Here is a 14,687-nt window from a genome sequence, read left to right as displayed (position 1 = left end):
CTTATATTTTATTCATTGTTTTTTTTTTTGCCCTTAAACACTGGGACGTCCTGGTGTGATTTTGACAGGGGTATCTGACGGAGAGACAGCGGATGAGAGGCAGTGAGGGAGAGTATTATTACTTCCACCTGTGTTATTGATCGGAATTAAAGAAGAGCAGCTAAAAGAATAGATTTTTAATAATAATGTCATCAATCACCAATGTCCTTTCAAGTTTTTTCATAAAGTCCTTCATAACAGTCTCAGAGGGCATACGCAGTGGCACTGTAGGTGAGATCAATGGCATCTTAGAAAAGTGCATATGGATATCTAAAGCAGTACACTTCTAAACCCGGGGGACTATATACAGTATGCTTACCAGCCAACAGCTGCTGTAGGAATATACAGTATGTGATTTAAATTAGATTATTATTACATTTATATGTTATTATATGTATTTATCTTAATAATTGCATATAATAAACAAGTAACCACAATTTAAACAATTTGCCTGGACAAATTGCATTGAAAAATAAATTTGCCAATGCTCTCCGGTGGACAAACTATAAACGTTGTGAAAGAGACACTGCCTAAATTACCTGCAGTTGATTGACACATCCATACTATATATAATTTTCCAAGCTGTGCACATTGGCTGATATTTATTGGTCGTTCCAATTTTTTAAATCTGTCCGTAATCCAAATAATGTCATTGTTAACGCGCATGTGCGTCGTATTTAAGTTAATGTCTGCATCGTGGAAAAATCACAGTAAACACCTACAGTGAGTTTCATCTGACTGAGTCAAGATTTTTTTGATATGACGAACTACTATTGCAAAAAAAATGGATAAAAATATGTTTTCTTATGGTGCTAATGCAAGATGTTGTATGTCATTGCTGTATTGTTTAGTTGTGTTGGTAAATATCCAAGTAATATGATCACCTAATCAAATTGAGGTGCCTAGCCTTACTGTTATCAAACTTTTGCATATATAAAAATATGTAAAAATTACCCATTACTCTGTCTGTTTTTGCACGATTATCCAAATGAAACACTATATTCATTCTACACTCTTTTATTTGTGTAGCCAAGTGGAATGAAGTCAAAATTAGACCGTAACAATTGGCTCTATTGGGACGTGTTTAAGCCCAGAGGGATACGGCCGACTGGTTAGTTTCTCAATGCAGTCGTTATTATTGAAGTTTGGCTGATTATGAATATACTGTAAATGATGGGAAACTGCCTCTATTGTAAGAGCTGAAATGAAGCATTGTCATCCTTCGATAATTTCTACTCTTTTATTGAGAAAAACATTGGCACGTCTGCATTAGAGACTGTAGCATGGGGGAATTTGGGTTTGTTTAAGTGCTTCGCAAAACTCTTTATTCATTCAGATTATTATTCATTTTGACACTGAACTGGGCCAGCTGTTGCTCAGAAAGAACAATGAATGACTATGTTTATTTGATGGAGTACCATCTCATTGAATTATTTTTACAGAGCATATCAAGTCAGCAGTTTTCAGTTCAACCCCTAAACACAGGAAACGAAGGTAGAACAATAAAGTCCACTGAAATCCCAATTATCTTGAATGCCAGCTAAGTCAATTAGCTCCTTTCTTACATTCTTCCATAGTGTCCAAAACAGATGGTACGAAAGTTTATCCAGAGACCTTCCTTTGTACCACAGTTGTAAATTGGGCAGTTCAGATGGTGGGATTTACAGGTCTGTTAAAAGAAAAGTTGACTTTCAAAGGCATTAAATGGGGTAAAATGCCAGCTAGGTAAATTGCAATACCAGCTGTCAGACACGAGAACAAGACAAAAATCTTTCAGTCGATGGCTGGCACAGGACAAAGTATTCCGCAGAACAGATCTGTCTTCAGAGAAAACTTAGCCTAAATCTATCAAACAACATCTCTTAATAAAGTACTCTCACCAGAAAAGTGTTTTTTTTTTTTCATGAAGTTACAAAAAACACTGGAGGACCGGAAGATCACCCCCTTCCTTGTTTGAGGCATAGCCAAGAAATCCCAATTACCTAGCTAATTGCTAATGTCATTTACATATCTCCTCTCTCACGTTTTGTGACTAACTGTGCTATTCCCTGCTCATGCATTAAACAATTGTTGGGATCAGAGTTACCTATAACTTCTGGAATTTTTTTCAGTGTCTATATGTAAGTGGATACAATTCATTTTTTTGTTTGTATACAGCATTGCAGCTGTAATAAACATAATTGTAAATACTACCTTTTGAATTGACTACCATTTCAGGCACTCAAACCTTTAAAAATGGAATGAAAGCAGAAAACTAAAACAACATTTACCACAGACAATATTTGTCAAATTTTACGGCCTTTTCTTATGTTATATATTATCGTCTATTATTAACATAGGTGAATGACGTTATGCAGCCAGGACATTATAAACTAACTAAACGTTTAATCTCTATGAGTCATTTTTAATAGCAAACATCTGAGTGAAGTGAAAAGCGCCCCCTGTCTCAATTTGCCATTCTATACAGAGTTTTACATACTTTGAATGTCAAAATCATTAATTTCAAGACATAATTTTAGCCAATCCATTGTATAAACAATTTCTTTTTTCTACTCTTTTTTTTCATCCATCCAGTCATGTCAGCTCTTGAGATCATGTTAGCAAATCTGCATAGTCAGTCAGCCATCTACAAAGGCTTCCGGAGCTTAGATACAGCTGTATTATTTGTGATTGAATGTTTGAGTCTCCTGCAAACTAGGATTTGGGCCCGTTCAGTGTTTGCGTTTTCATTTAGTTGAAGCTTGCTGAACAGACTGTCAGACATGCCGGATTAAAGATAAATCCATGCAATGTGCTTCTAACTAACAGTCAGACTTCTACCTAGTAGGAGGATAGTGCTCAGTTAGATGTCATGTACACTGTGCTGCAGCTCCAGGGGGGATATAGGCAAGTTTCACAGCAGAGAATACCATACAGCCTGGACCATATAATGATTTGTTGTTATGATGAGCAGGTGCCGTCTGTAGGTGGATGGTTTTTCGGGACAAGCTTAAACCTGTTCATTCTGTCTTTAATAGGAACTGGACAGGTACTTTTTATAGAATAAAGAACCTTTCATCCTTTGCATATATTTAACTTCAACAGTTTGAAGTAATCATAGCATGAAATATCTGAAAGCTTCCCTGTATTTGGTGCTATTCCAGTCTTTTCTCATCTGCACACCTGGAATTCCTTCTTTCCCCCCACACATTTCGAGATCTATTTCTGTTGTCATTGTATCTTCAATAATTGATAGTATTGGGAAAACACTCCAGCAGCCCAGAAATACTTTACGCTGATGTTTATTTATGAGCAAACATTGAGGAAATATTTTTCCATGATATAAGCAACTGACAACAAAAGGAAATGTATAGCATAACCAAGTCAGTGTCTATGCCTGTCTTACACTGTACACTCTAGCATATGCAATAAGGAATTAAAATGACACTCGGTAGAGCCTATTCCTCCACCAAGGCCCAACAGTCCCCTTAAATTTAAATAAGCCACACCAATTTGCACACACTCATAGATATCACTCCTTTTAATATGCTTGATTTAAAAAAAAAAAAATCAAGATCCATGCATTGTTCCCTGCATGGGAAATCGGGGAAAATGTCAAAGAACGCGCAATATTGCAAAGTTGAAGAAAGTGATTTTAAAACATTCCTGGATCCGCCCCTTATTCCGGATCTACGCCAAAATTGAATGGGCTCTTTCTCGGCCCCATTTATAATCCTTCCACGAAGTTAGTTGTTTTTTACGTAATAATGCTGAAAAACAAACTAACAGACCAACAAACGGACGAGGCGAAAACACTACTTTTTCTTTTGTAGGCTGACGCTTTATGACAAAGAATAGAAAAGCTTATTTGGCGAACATACGAAGAATGGCAACAGGGTATTAAGCATTACTCCAATTTGTTTTTTGTTTAAATTAAAGGAGATTCATCTCCCGGAATCAATTTGAATTAAGTTGAACAAAGACACCCCCCCCCCCCCCCCTCAAGTACATCTGTGAGAAAAAAATTGGACATGGGGATTAAAACAATTCATTAAAAAAATCCTTGCAAAGTTACATGTGGGACAAGGCTCCTTAATTATATTACGTACATTTCTCGGGTGCACTTCCCCTTTGTCGAAATCAGTCTTCATTGGCCTTTATGTGGTCACAAGTGATGAATGTAAACATCTTGGTAAAGGATTTAGATGCACTCCACATACTGCGGGTCCGTTAAAGTCACTCTGCTGGGCGGGGAGGGGGAGGTAAATGCTGTTTAGACAAAGGGAAGCGACAGGACTGAGCTCATCAGTAGCTTTAGTGATCCAGCTAAGTCAATCACAATGTAATTGTGCGTCTGATCCAGAGGATGGGGCTGAAGCATTAACCACACAGTGTTGTTCTGCTATTCTGTTTATGACACAGCGTGTCTAATGATAAAGCTGCAGTCAGGGATTGCATGACGAAGCCAATCGTAAATTGAGCTGCAGCTCACATCACGACACATACCCTAAATCAGATTTCTAAGTGGCTAAGGTCTAACTCACGGGCCAACTGGTGTGTCTGAATTGTTGGAATAATAGTACAGCCACCATGAAAGTGTAATAAATAAGAAGAAATCGCGGCGGATGTTTGACTATTCTCCTGAAAATAAAGTGTTTTCCACATGGAAAACTCCTGGATTTCTTCCACTACACTGGAACCAAGTACTGCAGAAACCTGATCCCAAAACATCTTCAAAAAGATGTTTTAAGGGGGTGTTGAGATGTCTTTAGAGGGGCGGGGGGGGGAATCTTGGTAAATGTATCACAAAAACCACAGGTATTACTCTGGAGATTCAAATTCCTCTTCACGCATAAGAGAGCAAGAAGAGTCACCTTTTCCAGCATTGGCAGGGGCATGTCTGTCTTTTCTATTTCTCCCTGTATTCCCTGCTGCCTGAGAAGTCCTGATAAGACACACACGCACACACGTATCTGGGGAGCTGTAACCCCAGCATGCTGAGGTGGGATTCAAATTGTTTGATGGAATGACTGATTACCTGTTTTCCTTTTTTTTTCCCCCATTCTTCTTTAACTCCCCGGTGTTGCTATGGGACACCTTTTAGCCTTTGAGGTGGTAACAGTGGTGCTGTTCCAGTTCTTCTTCTCTGCCAAGCCAAGAGTATGATGGAAGGGATTAAATTATTTCTGCAATTGTATTACTGGCTGACACAAAATTTGCTCTCAAGCACAGCTACTGTATGGGGCCATTCTCAATGCAGTAGTGGTAGAGCTACTTTGTGAATGTTATTCCTGTCGCAGTAAGTCTGTGAATTTATTCATTTCCAACCTGTGTGAAAATTGCAGTCAGAATACTCTGTAGCGAAATCTAAAAAAAAAGGAGGAAGTTTTTTAATTCCCCTAAGTCTAACAGCCCATTATGAATTAGGAGCACCAGAAATCATCGCTAACAGCTTCAACCTAACCATTTTAATTGTCATATGCCGGGGAAGAGGCTTTAAACATTTTTCAATGAGATATAAATTTAAGGATTACTGAAGATTATGTGACCAAAGCATGATGTGGCCATGCCATCCTCACAAGTTGAAGTTAGGTTTAGCCTTGTAAGGTAACTTTTCTTAGTCGTGGTTGCGTAAGCGACATCTCAATCAGTGTTAAAAGAAAAAGCTGGAACTATTGAAACTAACTGCAAAGCCCACAGTATGACAGAACCCAACAAAGTGATAGCCTGTCTCTTCATACTTTCAGACTTCTGTGGCACCCAGCCTCAAGGCCATTAGTTCTACTTGGTTTCCATTGGTCACAAACATTACATTTTTTGAAAGGAACAGCAGCTTAAGAAAAAACGCTGGACACTGTAGTTTTGAACAATGATCACTCCAACGGGTGTAGGAAAGAAAAAGTGCACTTGCAGGGGATTCTTTTCAGTCACACCTTATGTGAAAGAACATGTCACCTGGTGCAGCGGTGTGGGTTCAGTGGTGTATTTTTATTAGCTCTTAAGCAAAACAATGGAGGCTCTACGGCACCGAAGAATGCGTTATATAAGCTCTGGCCACACAGGAAATACGTAGTTTTATCAAAGAAGATGGCAACACGTGAGCTGAAGACTAAACCTTGATTTCTGGGGTAAGTGTGAAATGTATATGCTCGTCCACCAGCTGCATATTTTCGTGTTTCCCCACCCTAACATGATACTCTGACATCAAACTGTCACCTGGTTGTCGTCCTCCGTGTAATCCTTTTGTATTTGCATATGCATTCAAAAGCTTTATGCTTGAGGAGTTTGGGGGGTCAAGGGCCTTTGTCAGTGACTTTGTATCAGTGTTGTTCCATGCTAAAAGAATAACACTTGGAAGTTACTGGTTCGCAGTGGGAATACACCCTCCCACCAGGGATTGAGCCAACTACCTTATTAATTAGCCTTTGCAGCTTTAGGCCAACCTGCTAACCCATTTAATGAGTAAATAATTGCTTCTCAGGTCTTATGTCATCATGTCTTTTATTAATATGGGAAGTTATCTCAAAATTACTCTTGAACCCTCCGAGTGCCAAAACAAATTTGGAGCAGAGGGGAATTTGGTCCAAAGATCTTTCTTTGGGCTACTAAACTTGGAGGATTGGTTCCAAAATAAGAAACCCCAAATTTGATTCCTTCAGGATTTGTCAAAGGTCTTTTTGACAAGGGTTTGTTATCAAATAATTGGAAACGTACATCCAATTTGAATATCTTTCTAGGACTTGAAATCTTTGGCGCTCACACAGTTGTTTGCCGTTATTCCCCCTACCTTGTTTTCACTCTGACACACCATTGAGCCTCAATAGTTTTATTAATATAAAAACAAGTTTATTCAGTTAATTTTTTCACACAAATAATAATGATCATACAAATTACAGAGAGTCAGTCGGTGAGTGATAAATAGGTATTTCAGCCCCCCAGGGTCACACTATCACGAGGAGCAGAGGTAATTCTAGTAACTCGTATCATTTTACATATTGACTCAACTGTGAACAAATCTCCAAGGCCTCTGTGGCTCCGTGCTAAGTGAGTAGCAGCCATTCCACTCTGTTGAAAATCATTAACCTGTCTTTCTTGGTCTATAGCTTGCACGTGATTGATGTATTACAAATCAATGAATTTTTATGAAGTTAATATCGTCATTGCATTACACTGGTGTTATGTATTTATTTAGTGTGTCAGGGTTGAGCTATATTCATCTGCAGTTCCATATTTATGTCATGTAATGGATCTGCAATGTCTTTGAGGATGTTTTTTTTACATTGTCAACATTTCATCCGGTTAGTTTCAGTTTCACATTGCAATTTTGCGGGTGCACTAAAGAACTCAAAATGACATACTGTCATTATCACCTAGGTGGGCTGCGTTTTCCCTATACTTGACTTTGATAGCTTTTTAGATGGGCATCTCACATCAATGTGTTGTCAATTCGGCGGGAAGCCTTTTTTCCGTTTCCGCGCTGCCGTCCTCTTATATCCTCTCTCTCTCATCCTCTCATAAATGAAGGTCCAGGGGCCGTGGTACGACGCAACTTTCACACCTGCAATTTTGGCTTGGACCAAACTGAAAAGTCCGAAGGTCTGGACCGTACAAGGAAAGCTCCCTAAGATGATTGTGATCTGGGTATGTGTGGTTTGGGAAGTTGCTGCTTTAATTTGGCGACAAAAGTATAGTCATTAATACCGTCAACAGTTCAATGTGTTAAGTAACAAAACACCAGTTAATCAAAAAAATGTCAAACGTGCCTCATCTACTAATTCAACTATGTCTCTACCCAACAGCCGAGATTAGATTCCCAAAATAGGAAATGTGTAAAAGGTCTGAAAATTAATCTCTTTCCATCACCTTCTCGCCTTATGAAGTGTGAACATTATTTAGATGGTGAAGTAATGACCGTCAGTGGGTTTGTTAATGACCTATATGTAGAGGAAATTATGCTGGAAAATGTGTTAATTAGCAAGAACAATGCCTGCACTGCCAATGTAAAACCACCTAATCCTTGTCCTCTATAGCTTTATTGCTTGTCTCCATTACTTCAAGGTCCCTCCACTTACACTGTTGAGGGTCAGGGAAATCATTTCTCTACTGTTAGTGCCTGACTACTGATGCCAAAAAACTGTACGCCTGTCTTCATGCAGCGCGGCGTTTCAGACAAATATGTTAAAAATATTAAATGAAGAGCACGAGAAAAGTTCATGCCACGCATCACCAGAGAGCGGTGCAGCAGCTTGAATTTTCTCCAACTTTTGTTTTCCTGCTGGATATATTTCAGATGGTGAAATTATGAAAAGGGGGGGCGAGCATCACATAGACTGATAGGTCCTATGTTTTGACAGGCCCTGATGTGGAAGCGATAAACATGCTACTGAGTAGTTTAGATGAAGAGGAACATTTTGAAATGTAAATTTTTATCCGCCCTGACAGAGTTTTTTCTGAAGGCGTTTTCTATTCTGACCCCTCTGAACATATGACAGGGTGCAGTTAGTGATAATAATTCAGCAGGAAGGCTGTTGGCAAGCTGCACTGTGTGTGTGGACAGTTCTGAACGGCAGAAGAAAAAAATGTTTCTACAATCCATGCTGATGTCTAACAGCTATGACAACAGCTGCTTTTTGACTGGCTGGTTATGAAGCAATTTGTCAAGACTCTTGACAACTTAGACTTGAAATTCCGCAAAAGAGGAATGTAAGTGTCAACGCGGGCTTTGAAACGCAGATAGACGGCAGCGAGTCAAGCGGTGGTTGTAAAGACTGAGCTCTGTAACGGAACGAGTTCTGGACCTGTCCTGAAAGTGTTGGGCCTGCGGGTGTGAAAGACGTGAGTGATCGCCATGTAGTGAGATTAAAGTATGTGTAATGTCGGCGCAATTATTTGTTGGTTGTTTTGACTGTTTGTCAGCAGGATTACGCAACAACTACTCAATAGATTTCCGCGAGACTTGGTAGAAGGATGGGGCATGGGCCAAGACAGGACCAACTCAATTTCGGTATGGATCGAGAAAAAGGGGGAAGGTGCAGGGATTTTTTTATATCCCTTTCTTTGACATTTTGAAATGGGGCATTCTTTGACATTTTCACAGATTTCCCAGGTAATAATGCACGAATCTCGGTGTAAAAATCAGGCTTACTAAGGGGACCGATATCTTTTGAGTGTGTGCAATTCGGTCAGAGTCCAAATCAGAGGTTTAAATGTGGTTTCGTAAGGGTTCATTCATTTGACCATGACACATTACTCAGATGAAAGAGCTGGAATAACCAGATTTTTCTTTTTTTGCGTTAAACACAAACCTCTTCAATTCAGCCTTGTCGGAATATTTTGGCCTGTGTCATCTGCAGGGTTATAGCATAATGCCTCAAATGTCATGTTTTAAAAGACACTTTTTCACTCTGCGGCGTATTAAACGCCCACACTTTGGATGGCCAATTGAATATAATCAGCCCGGGTATCTTCTGAACACTGACCACTGTTACCGCTGCTTCCTAGAACACAGCCAGTTCAATTGAAGGTAATTAGAATCAATGTAGGACGAATTGTTTGGAAGATTGAGACAAACAGCTCATTTGAGCACTGCAATTGAATTGTTTTGTTGGCAATAGAGCTTCCAATCAGGGTTGGACACCTCTCCTCTCCCTGCTGACTTCAGGTACCGAAAGACAATGTATGCTCATTTGCTTAGTAAAGATTTTTTTTTTTTTAAGCCATGTTGATTTTCAAATTCAATTTAAGGCCCATTCCTTGCCAAGGAGAAGAAAAGGTCTCGTGGAGTGCTGAGAGAATTAGTAGTCCCCGCTTTTGATCACTGTCTTCTTTCGGGGTTGGAGAGAGAATTATTGATTCAAATGGAGCTGTTGCGAAAGCAAGAGGTCCATTTGTCGAAACTCGGTGGCGTGCATCACTCTAGATAATGAGGAAGCATAATGATGCATGTTAAGTCTGCGTGCCGTCGCCATCAAAGTCGTCAGTGGCGGCGCTTTGATTGGCACCTGTCGCGGAATCAATGGAATTGGCTAACGCTTATGCCTCCCCATCTGTTTTATTGTCGCACAGTATGGGTTCTCGAATGGGTGGGAAGCAGCTATGATAAATCCCTTCCTCTGTCATTTCATTTTTTTCAGTAGCCTAAATGAGCATGTGTCGAACCATGTCATTTGCAGCCCTTCACACAGGTGAAACCATGCATGATGTCACGCTGTGGCGAGTGCAGAAAAGCACATGGACGTTTGAATCACCAAGTCACACGTGCCGAATATAGAACCTCTCCCCCGGTCAAAGCGCGGTGAATTTCTGCTCCACAAAGAGCTTAAGCACATGTCCTATAGGTAAAAAAACACGGGAGGTGTGCTGTTGTAGCATGAAGCAGGGTGACGTGGCGAACAGATGAAACAGTCGAGCTGGTCCTCCCATGAGAGGCTACCCCTTAGATCTTTAATTAGGGCAAGAGAAGACAGGAAAATGTAATCAATCCTCTTACCTCTGAGGGTTCTGTAGTGGGAATATGCAATAATATATATTCCCAAAGGACGGTATATTCATCAATATTCTGTTTAATAAAGCCTTTTTGTAATCGCGAATCCGAGTGGCAAGTTTTGGCGATCTTGACAGATCAACAAAAACGGAACACTTCTCATAACAATTTGAGAAAAGTCTCTCTGCGGCGTACGGTACTTGGACTGCATCTAATTAGCGTTAATTGTGAGCAAAATGATGACGACGATAATAAACAATAGTGGGCAGTGATGTGTAAAATAACAGCTTTTAGCAGCATAACCAGCGCAAATTGCTCGTGTTCCGCACCTCGTTTTGAAGATCTATCAACTGAAGTTGACACATTTCTTCTTTCATTTTTTGGCAAAGGGACACCGCAAAGCACTTGCTGTTTGCGAGGATACGTCAAGGTTGTGTTACAGTCCTAATTAATGCACGCGGAGGAGTGAAGCCCCCATTCATGCCACAAGACATTTGGGATAACTTTAATTTATGGAGCACAGAGAGAACTGGTGCTCTGACACGAGCGGCAGGGGGTCTTTGAAAGCGGCGGGCATTTTGCTGTGGAAGAGCTTTGAACATCTCTCCCTAAAGCAGGACAGGAATCAAAAGCAAAGGCTAATGCGCCTTGCGCACCACAGTGTTCCACATCCAAAATTGTCTCAAACTATCATTACCCATAACAAATCCTTGCGAGGTAAGATGCGTGTCTGACTTGGCAACATGGCTTCCTTGTTAGGCGTATGTTGATTATTACAAACGTGTCACGATACAACCACAGTCCTCCCGATTTGCATGGATTTAGCTGTAAAGTTAAATATAGCCGGTAAGCCGGAATGTGTTGCTGTCGTGTTGCCTCCAGCTTCGGTGCTGTTTGACCCCCTTGCTACCCCCCGCAGAGCAGAGATGTTGTTGTTCTTGTCAGATGCTCACAGCAGCTAATTAGAGAGAAACAAAAATTGGTGAGAACCAATACCGTTGCCATAGGTAGTTCAATGGGGGGGGGGAATAGACATCAGTAGACATGTAAACAGTATGCACTTCAAAGGATTTCCACTGATATAAACCAAAGAAATTGATGCGCGAGTAAGAGTGTAGAAGGTAATTTGATGGAGATCAAGGATGTGGATGCTGAGCTGCGTCTCCAGCGGAAGCAGCGACACCTCAGAGGATGAAAGTTTGGTTTACCCGTGTAAACACTTGCCTCGCTGAACTATCAGGGACTAGATCTCCGGTAATTGTATTCGGAACGAGATGTAATGTAGAAGCAGACACTCGCCCTCACTTCGACACTGCAAAATGTTTAATTTTGCCACAGCGGGGAGCACAGCGGCTCCTATTAGCGGTGGCCCGGCGCTGCTCAAAGCCCTGGGAACCATTCATTTAGATGGTAATTGCGTAAACTTGAGAGAAAACTTGTGTTAAACTATCTCTTGACACAAAGAATCATCCGACGAAGGACAGAATGACTGCGGATGGCATCGCGCTACAGTTATCTCCATGGTTCGTAATGGGGAGAAACAAATTGAATCGCTGTGTAAATGAAACTGCAAGCGAACCTTATGATCTGTGAAATTTTCGAATGTTGCCTTGTGGGGTGCAGCTGGTGACTGTTTTTATCTTGATAAGCCTGAGGAGTTAAATACATTTCATTAGGCCTGTTTTACTCCTACCCGAGCTGAGCGCCGCCGAATGTCTCTCTCTCCGCACTATTCTCCCGCCATAAAATCAGTGCCTTAGTTGAAATAAAACAACTAGGATCTTTATTAAAATGTGTTTTCCCCTCGGCCCATTTCTGTTCTGTTTGGACGGCTTGAGAGAACATGTTTGGATAAAATGGGAATAAAATTGCCCACCTCTAATTTCCAGGGTTTGGCACCGTGTCTGGCAGCCACAGTCTTCTGTGGCGTTGCCTTTTGTATTGTTTGGGAAAAACATAAACACACATATTGTTAGCTAATGAATGCCACTGGGGTCATTCGCTACTGGGGATTAGATTTTAAATCAAGCGTTACAAATTCTGAGACTTGCATCGCATCATACATAGAGTGCATACAGTAGATTATTAATAGAGCAGAGCAGGAATTTACCAATAAGTTGTTTAATGTAATTAAGATTCATCTTCTGTTTTGCAACCGTCAAAATTTAATGACGTGATCTCAACAAACCACACCAACCAAAGCCATAAAATCACGAGCCATGCGTATGCACCATGTACCATGTATGTTTTATTAAATGTTATTATAGATTTTTTTTAATCCCATGCATTTTTTTGCCCAATTTACGATGGCAAGAAAAAGTCTTATTCTGCATTTAATGAATACACGTGTCATAAAAAATTGATCCGTATCTTCATTTAAATTATACTTGTGAAACGAACTAATAAGATTAGAGCTAATACACAAATTATTGAATTGTTCCTGTCCAAATTTTTCACAGCGTACCGCAGCTCGGAGAGCGTATGTGAGCCCCTCGGCTAATGGCATCAACATAACCTAATTGGAGTCAGGTATTTACAAACCCGGTGTCCAATCAATGAAACGAGATTGGAAGTGTGGGTCAGAGCTTCTTCACTTACGATCAGCATTGTTGATATGCATCCAAGCTCAATGAGGTAAAAAAAGAAAGGGAAGCCGTCTCTGCCAGCTGAGGCTCAGTAGAAGTAGCGGTATGCAGCGGGACAATGACTCCGAGCATCGTGAAGTAAATGCACTGCAGCAAAGGCTTCAAGCGAAGAAGCGAAAATCCACCTTTCGTTTAAACCCCTCGGCCAATACGGTCTGAGATCCCCGTCTGAACGTTGGGCAGGTTTGATCCGCAGCTACTGGAAGCCATGGTCAAGTTATTGCGGCCAAAGGAAATCCAAAGGGTTTACTTACTTCTCCCCGCCAGAGCTGTGAATGTTTAATGGTTGTGTTCGATAAGATTGAGTGTTATTAGTGTTAGCACAGTGTTTGTCTGCACTTGACATTGACATTAAGATCATATCAAATTTTATGACCCACGTATTTATTAGAGCTCGATCGATATGTTTTTTTGTTTTTCGGGGGGGGGGGTTCCAATAACAATATTGGGCTATAAAAATGTCCCGGTCAAATGTTTGAGGCTTACCAGTTTAACCATAAACTACATTATAATTGACTATGAATAAAAAGAAAACATAACTACTACCAGATAAATAAAGCTTGATTGAGAATATAAATGATATTTTCAATGTAAAATCTGAACATAATTGCACATATTTCTCACAATTTTATAATTGTGCATATCGGCAAACATAAACAGAGATTTTTATCGGCCAACCAATACATCGGTCTGGCTTTAATGTTTATCACCTGTTCCAACTGATTTTTGAAAATTGGTTTGATTGGTTTGACTTTGGCAGAGTGTTGTACAAATTCCGGCTCAAATTGTTTATTTCTCTCCGTACAGTCACATAAGGAGACATAGTAGTTATGCTGCAGTGAAAGTGTTTAGCTTTTGGCACACGCCTTTCATGTTTACAGAAATAACTTTCAGCTCTTCTCGGCTCTGGGAGCACGATACGCGTTCTTAATTAAAGCATCATTTCCCTCCTTTAAGAACAAGATCCTTACATTTCTGTCTCCCGAAGATGGTTTTTGTTGTTTTTTCCTCACGAAAACATATTGTATGTACACGCCCGCGCCTCCTTCGGCGTCTATGAGTCGTTTTGAGTATTTTTATCTGGATGCAGTTCACGAGGGAAGTGAGGCTGCTCAACACCCACACAGCCTCCCTGACAGCCTTCAAACTGAGCAGCAGCACTGAAGCCAAGATGCACTACCTCCGTTTGTGTCATTGCAACGTACCTTCCCTGACAGTCTCATAGCAAATGGATGACTTCCCCCACCCCACCCCAAACACACACACACTCACACTCACACTCCATGACATCAAGTGCTGATGGTGCGTCTGCAACCAAAAACTGCTGAAAAGTGACCCCAGCTGTGCCCTTGTCACCGACTTGGGGTAACAAGTGAATGGAAATTGGTTTTACCTGAGTCAGGTAATCATTACTAAATGAATTTGCTCCCGAGCCAAGGGTATAAGTGGGATAAATATATATCTCTGAGATGAATACAAATGTCACTTATGTAATGAAAGGCAGGGCTCGGCTATTGATTTTGGAGGTTACACTCTGCATG

The sequence above is a fragment of the Scophthalmus maximus genome, chromosome 9, assembly GCF_022379125.1.
Source record: "Scophthalmus maximus strain ysfricsl-2021 chromosome 9, ASM2237912v1, whole genome shotgun sequence".
In the NCBI taxonomy this organism is placed as follows: domain Eukaryota; kingdom Metazoa; phylum Chordata; class Actinopteri; order Pleuronectiformes; family Scophthalmidae; genus Scophthalmus; species Scophthalmus maximus.
Note: the sequence above shows the minus strand (reverse complement) of the source record.